Consider the following 7,251-nt stretch of genomic DNA (forward strand, 5'->3'; position numbering starts at 1 on the left):
AAGGCAAGAATTGATCTAATCCTGTGGCGCCCAGAGCCGCGGGGCGGGGCGGGGCGTAGTTTAGGGGGCGGGGCCTGGCTCCCGGCTCCACCCACCGGTTGGGGCGCGCCGGGGTCCTGCAACTTCGCGCTGGGGCTGCACCCGGTGGCCCGGCGCTGGCGGCCTCCGCGGAGCCCCGTTCTTTCGCCTGCCGCCTGCGGGGGATCTGGAGCTCTCGGGGGAGGGAGTGACACGAAGGGCCTTCCCTGGCGTATGTGGCTACCAAAGCCTCAAGACCCCGCGTCTTCGATGGTTTCAGATTGGCTGCAGGGAGCCAGGCTCCGGGATGTGATAGGAGCCGGGTCCGGGGTCAGAAGTATTGGGTTTGAGTTCCAGATAGGCTTTCTCAATAGCCATATGCATTCTGCTTGGTTCCCTGCTGGCTTGGTGGTTTCAAAGGAGTCAGCGACCCTCTCTGATCTCATTTTTCTCATCAATAAATGGAGTTAATAAGAGTATCGATGTAGTGGGGTTGCCCAGGGAGCTAGCTGTCTTTCACATTTCTGGAAGTGTTTCCAGCGCTGTACAGCTTGTTGAAACATTCCCGGAGCCTTGATTTTGCATAACGCCTCCAGTGCAGCTTGGACTCCTTCCTTCAGTACTACCACTTCTTGCTCATAGGCTACCTACCTCTTGAAACGGTTGCATGTTGACCAGTTCTTTTGGTACAGTGACTTAGTGGATTGCCTCTGTCTTTTGTTGTTGTCGATGCTTCCTGCATCATTCAGTACTTTGCCCATAGAATCCTTCACTATTGAAACTTGAGGCTTTCATTTTTTTCTTTATTTCTTTCGGCTTGAGATATGCTTAGTGTGTTCTCCCCTTTGGGCTTTGTAACTCCAGGTCTTTGCACATTTCATTCATGATAACATTTTATTTTGTCTTCTTCAGGTACCCTTTGAAATTTCCTGTTTGGGAAGGGAGGGGAAAACATGAGGCGCTGATACCTAGGGCTCAAGAAGAAAGCTAATGTTTTGAGAATGATGAGGGAAACAAATGTACAAAAGTGCTCGACACAATGGATGGATATATGGATTGTGATAAGAGTTGTATGAGCCCCCAATAAAATGATTCTAAAAAATGAAAGAGCCTCAGGAAGGCCTACATGTTCTAAAAAAAATAAAAAGAAATTTCCTGTTCAGCTTTTAATTCCTCATTTCTTCCATTCAGTTTAGTTACTCTACATTCAAGAGTAAGGTTCAAAGTCTCTTCTGAAATCCACTTGTCTTTTCTATCTCTCTTGTCTTTCCAAAACGACCCTTTGCTTTTTTTGTGTGAACTGCTTTTGATGTCATCCCACAGCTGGTCAAGTCTTCTCTCATTAGTGTACAATGCATCCAATCTGTTTTTGAGAAGTGCTCTAAATTCAGGAGGTTTTATATCTTCAATTTGGCTCTTATGGACTTGTTTCAATTTTCTTCAGCTTCAACTTGAATTTGCGTATCAGTAATTAATGGCCTGTTTTACAGTTGGTCCCTGACCTTTGGCTGATGACATTGAGCTTCATGCAGTTAATTTGATTTCTGTGTATTCCCTCTGGCAAAGTCCGTGCATAGAGTCACCATGTATGTTGTTGAAAAAAGGTATTTACAATGAAAAAGTGATTATGATCTGTTCTTGTTGTTGTTCGATGCTATCAAGTTGGTTCTGATGCACATCGACGCTGTGTACAACAGCAGGAAACAGGGTCTGGCGCTGCACCCTGATATCCTCCCAATTGTTAGGTTTGAGCCCATTGTTGCAGCTACTGCTGTGTCAATGCACCTTGTGGCAGGGAGGGTGTTCCTCTTTCCTGAGGTCCTTCTACTTTACCAAGCACGCTGTCCTCTGGTGACTGGTCTCTGCTGATAACACCCCCAAATCCACACTAGCTCACCGTCATTGCAGGATTGCGTTCTGTTGTCTTTGACTTGTTCTCCTTCCACTGCCTCCATCAGTTTTGTTGTACAACGTTTTAGTGTGAATTGGGTAAAAGCTTACAAAGCCAGTAATCAGCTTTACATTCAGCAATTCATACCCATTTTGTATCAAGTCACCCATTGCACTCCCCTTGATGGATACTCCCTTATCCCACTTCCTCCCTGGGCTTCCTGTTCGAGGTCCTCCTGCTTTTGTAACCCTCTGTGCTTTGACCTGGAGTCAGTGCAGCTCCTTTGATCTTAAATGGTTGATTTTTCGAATGTGTGTGTATGTGTGTTCAGTTGCAGCCCTGAAAGATGACTAAAAGCCCAAATCATCAGTCACTATTTGACCAATAAGCCTGGTCTTATTATTCGCATATCATGCAATTCAATAGTTTAATCACATCAAGAAGAGTTGTACAATCATCACCACAATTAGTTTTAGAACATTTTCTTTAATATCATGCTCATCTTCATTAGCTTTCCATCTATACCCCAACCCTCATCTCTCCCCTATACTTCCAAGAGACCATTAATTAAGTTACTGTCTTTATAGATTTACCTATTCTGAATTTCATCTATAGAAAAAAATGTTTTTTTTACTAACAAGAATAACAAAGTAAAACAGATAAAAACTTCAGTTGAAAAGAAAACAGAATATAACAAAAACAAGAACAAATTTAAATGGAATCATAAGGAAAATCAAATAGGGTTCTAAGTTTTAACCTAACTCCATCTGTAACAATGCACTTTCCAATGCGTTCTGTATGTTAGCAAGGCTAGTCACATCCCTGGTCCATAATCAGATGGGATTTCCCAGGTGATTAATCTGCCTGTATTTCCTCTTCACTTCAGGGAACGATACAGAGAAGATTAGCATGGCCCCTGCGCAAGGATGACACACAGACTCGTGAAGCGTTCCATATTTAAAAAAAAAAAAAGAATGGGAATTAGAACAAATTATAAAGATAACTTATTTTAGCAATGGACATATATGTGCTCTATGCTTTACTTAACCCTTTCAAGACCAAATTCTTTTATTATTGTTATTTTTGTTGTTGAAACCACGTGTTTTCATTAATGGAAGGAATTTTTTTTTAATGGAAGGAATTTTGAATGAGGTGAAAAAATATGTTTGAGGTGTATTAGAGCTTAAAATCTGGGCACCAGGTTTGCCAAAAGCTATGTAAAACTATGAAAGCCCCAGATTTAGTTGCAGAGTCTCCTTGGAGATTAAGCCTCCATTGAATTCCTTCAGACCATTCATTTTGTAATATGAACAGTCTTGCCTTCAGGCAGGATGTGTTTGATAGGGGATTACTGCCACTCCCCTAACCAGCTCTGACAGAGGCAGCCTCCCTTACAGACTCATCCAGATTAGAGTATTAGGGTCATATAATCATGAGTCATGCCCTGCCTGTCTTGGTCGGGGAGCTATCTCATAAACTCTTCTCTTTAGCATAATACAGTACATGTTTCCTAATTAGGGTATAGGAGCCCCAGTGGCATAGTGGTTATGAGTTGGGCTGTGAGCCATAAGGTCTGAAGTTCAAAACCACCACCCCTCCCTGGGAGAAAGATAGTTCTACCCTGCCCTACAGGATCATCACGAGTCAGGATTGACTGGATGGTAGCGAGCTGGCTTTGGGTTAATCCCGGTCGTCCCGACTACAAGTGGGATGGATTGGGCTGCTGCCAATCATGTTTTGTGACACGTTTCCTTCGTCCTCCCATGTCCTGTTTAAGGCATTGGTTCTCTGTAAACCCATGGATGCCATCAGGAACCTCCTGCTAACCTCATCCAGCTGATGTGTGTCTGTCTCATCTTTTCTTGTTTAAGACTTAATGAATGTTCTCCTTAAATTATAAAAAGATTTGAGATCTCTTTTGAATACAAAAACAGGTACAATGGATTTTGATATAATTAATGGACTACATAAGTGCTTGGGCTGAGGGGATGAGGCCTGTTTCTTCAGATTTAAGCAGTTGTGGCCCCACCCCACCGCCCCCTGAGGTGGCAGCATTCAATCAAAATGGGATAGCAGCTTCCCCCTAATCACCAGAAGTGGAAAGTGTAGGTGGGTCCCCTGGGCCACAAAAAAGTTGACACCTCTCATTGAATCTTTGCTACTTTCTCATGAGAAAGAGTGCTTTAAAAATGGGGAAACGGAAGCACAGATTACAAATGTATCCGTTATCCAAGATCACAAATCATGGTGGACTCAGGATGCGAACAGATCCTTGACCCTGAAATGCTACTCAATCTTGATTCAAATGAAATTTATAAAATTTGCTCCCTGAGTCACCTGCATGGAATCCGTTGGAGTGATCTTGTGAGCAATTCAGATCTTAAAGCATACTCCCTCCACATCTGTTGTTGTTGTTAGCATCTGTCAAGTGTATTAGAGTCTAAATTTCTGAGCACCCAGTCTCGACATAAATTCAATCTCTTTTTAATTCCTTGTGACCTTTAACCCCGGAGGTGAATAGCTTTGTCCTCTGGGAGAGTGTATTAGAGTGAATTGCTGTCACCCCCCCCTGGGGAGAAGCCCTCCAGCCTTTGAGAATTCACTGGGGTGTGTCCTTAATGGAAATGAACACACTAGAGCACTTGGTCTAGAGTCACATCCTGACTGCCTCGCTCTGAGGGTACTCAACCAATCTTAGAATCTCTTCTGCCTAACGTAATGCTTGTGTCCTGCGCACAGTCCTACTCCCACCCCAGTAGGCCCACCTGTAACTGTGATGTATTGATCGGCCATCAGTCATGCTTTGTGACAGTTTCCCTTGCCCTCCCATGTCATTTTAAAGTCTGAATCGCTGCAAACCCTTGGATGCCATTAAGACCTTGTACTAATGGTCTTCCTCATCTGGGTGGTGTCTCTTTGTCTGGTCTTTTCTTATTTAAGACTTAATAAATGTTCTCAAATTATTTTGCGATTTGGGGCTTCTTTTGTACTCTTAAAAACACAAGCCAGCCGGTGACTCATAGCACAACGGGGTCAGAGTGCTATAATCCTTAGGGTTTTTATTGGCTGGGTTTTGTTTCCCAGAAATAGATCGCCAGGCCTTTCAGTCTGTCAAATCTGGAAGCCTCATTGAAACTTGTCCAGCATCATAGCAACATACGAGCCCCATGGACAGATGGGTAGTGGCTACACATAAGGTGTGTTGTCCAGAGTTGAACCCAGGTCTTTCTTCGCTGTGAAAGACGAGAATACTACCACTGGACCACAGATGCCCCACTCCAGACCTACTGAGTCATTGAATATGAAGTACCACTGCCCCAGCGGAAGATAGTGCTCTCAGCTTTCTCAAGGATCAACTATTCTTCCCTTCCCAGTTTGCCTGACCCACCTCCCCCTGGCTCTTCTCCCTACACCTCTTCAAAGAGAGCTTCGCCTCTGTGCCCCTTGCTGCGCTGGGGCTAGGCTCAGATCCTCAGGACCCCCCTTCATCTCCCCAAAAGTGGATAAGAGTGCCGAAGAACTCACACCAGGACCTGGGCAGGTTGCCTGCTCAGGGGGAGTGGCTGACAGCTGCCTGGGTCACTCGGTCCTCTTGCTCTGAGACAGGGCAGAAGCTGGCCAAAGAGTCATCTCCCTGCCCGGGACCCCTTCCAGCAGGCAGGAGTCTGGACAAGCCCCTGTTGGCCTCAGTTTCTCTCTTCCTAATATGAGGGGCAGTGAGCTCTGTTTCTGGCCCTTCCTCCTCCCCAGGAAGTGTGCAGAACACAGAGCAGATGCTATCAGAGGGAATTGTGGGCCTCTGAGAGAGGCACTCATGGGATGGCCAACTGGAAGAAGCCACAATAATATGAGTAAGAAGAAGCACCAGGACATGAAATTTGTTTAGGTGAGCAGGAGGCTTTCCTGAGAACGGCGGAGACATTAGCTGCGATGGATCCTTTGTATTCTTCCTGGACTGCAGTCTCTGTGCACTTTCGCTGTGGATCAATTTCAGAAGCTCTGACTTTCTAGCAATTGGAAAAGAAGTTTCCCTTTCCCAGCAAGTGTGGGCACACACATCTCATCTATACGGGTCCTTTTCCCAAGTACACCCACCTACCTGCCTTCTTCTTCCTCTTCTTTTTTTAATGAATTAATTTATTTTTAAATCATTTTATTGGGGGCTCGTACAACCCTTATCACAATCCATGCATACATCCATTGTGTCAAGCACATTTGCTGCCCTCATCATTCTCAAAACATTCGCTTTCTGCTTGAGCCCTCCACCTGCCTTCTGCACACATCCAGGACTGGAAGAGGCAAGTCATTTGCAATAAAACGGACGTGAATTTGAACTCACTCATTCTCTGGGTTACCATGGCAAGCCAGCTAACCTCTCTGAGTTTCTGTCGGTTTAAAAGTGGAGGAACAATCATTCATTCCCCATCCTACCCATCCCACGGTCTACTGTACTCCCCCACTTGGCTAAGGGGAATAATCTGGACAAAGGATAACTCGTACGTCCGATAAAGGCTGGCTGTTGGGTACACAGATCCAGCCAGACGCTCAAGTGCTGCGCACAAGTGCACATCCAGACACCATACCCTGGGACAATCACACCAACAGCTCCTTCTCCCCCAACCCTCTTCACTGTTTGCAGGCCCTCTTCTGCTTTGTTTTCAAACTCACACCAAGACCCAAGGGACTTGCAAGGAGCACAATAAAAGCCTGGCCAATCTGGCGCTGTGCCCCACTTCCCTTTCACATAAAGGCTGTCTAAACTGCCAGGCATCTGGCCCCAGGGACGGCGGCAGGGCCAGGACCTGCTCAGCATCTGCTGCTTTGATTAACAGGAAAGTGTCTGGTTCCTTTCCACTCCAAACAGGAAATGCCTGCCACGGCTGGGAGGAAGACAACGACAGGGGGACCGACGGGCTCTCCTGGTCACTTACAAGTAGCCTCCTCCTGTGGCAGATCCTCAGTGAACCAGAGGCTTGCTCTCTAGGAAGGCTGGAGGGAGGAGGAGCTTGGCCCCAGGGATGCCTCTGTGTGTGTTGGGGTGGGGTGGGGCAGGGATGTGGACACTGGCCACATGCTGCTTCTGCTACCTGACACAACTTGGGCTGTTAGGTCTTCAGAACAAAATAATTGTCTTGAAATGACACTTTACTTAAAATTTCGTTGAACCTTTTAACAGCACTCTTCCCGCTTCCTCCGGACCCCTCTCTCCTGACTCTGGAACTTTCTCCCCGGGCAATGCTGCCCTGAGGATTCCTAAGGCCTGTACCTCCCTACTGTGGTCATTCACTCTGTGGGACTGTCTGTGGTTGGGCTGAATGTTGAGCCATGGAGGTGAGTTCAGT

The 7,251-nt window shown here is 46.0% G+C and overlaps 1 non-coding gene across 1 annotated transcript; it reads left to right on the plus strand.

The window, feature by feature from the left end:
* The first annotated feature begins 2,760 nt into the window (after window positions 1-2,760).
* LOC115872909 lies at window positions 2,761-2,870 on the plus strand. Its single transcript, XR_004048111.1, has one exon. It is a non-coding gene; the product is annotated as a U6 spliceosomal RNA (small nuclear RNA).
* Window positions 2,871-7,251: the final 4,381 nt, after the last annotated feature.

The sequence above is a fragment of the Echinops telfairi genome, unplaced genomic scaffold (genome assembly GCF_000313985.2).
Source record: "Echinops telfairi isolate 266 unplaced genomic scaffold, ASM31398v2 ScPeMD7_7458;HRSCAF=8496, whole genome shotgun sequence".
Classification (NCBI taxonomy): Eukaryota; Metazoa; Chordata; class Mammalia; order Afrosoricida; family Tenrecidae; genus Echinops; species Echinops telfairi.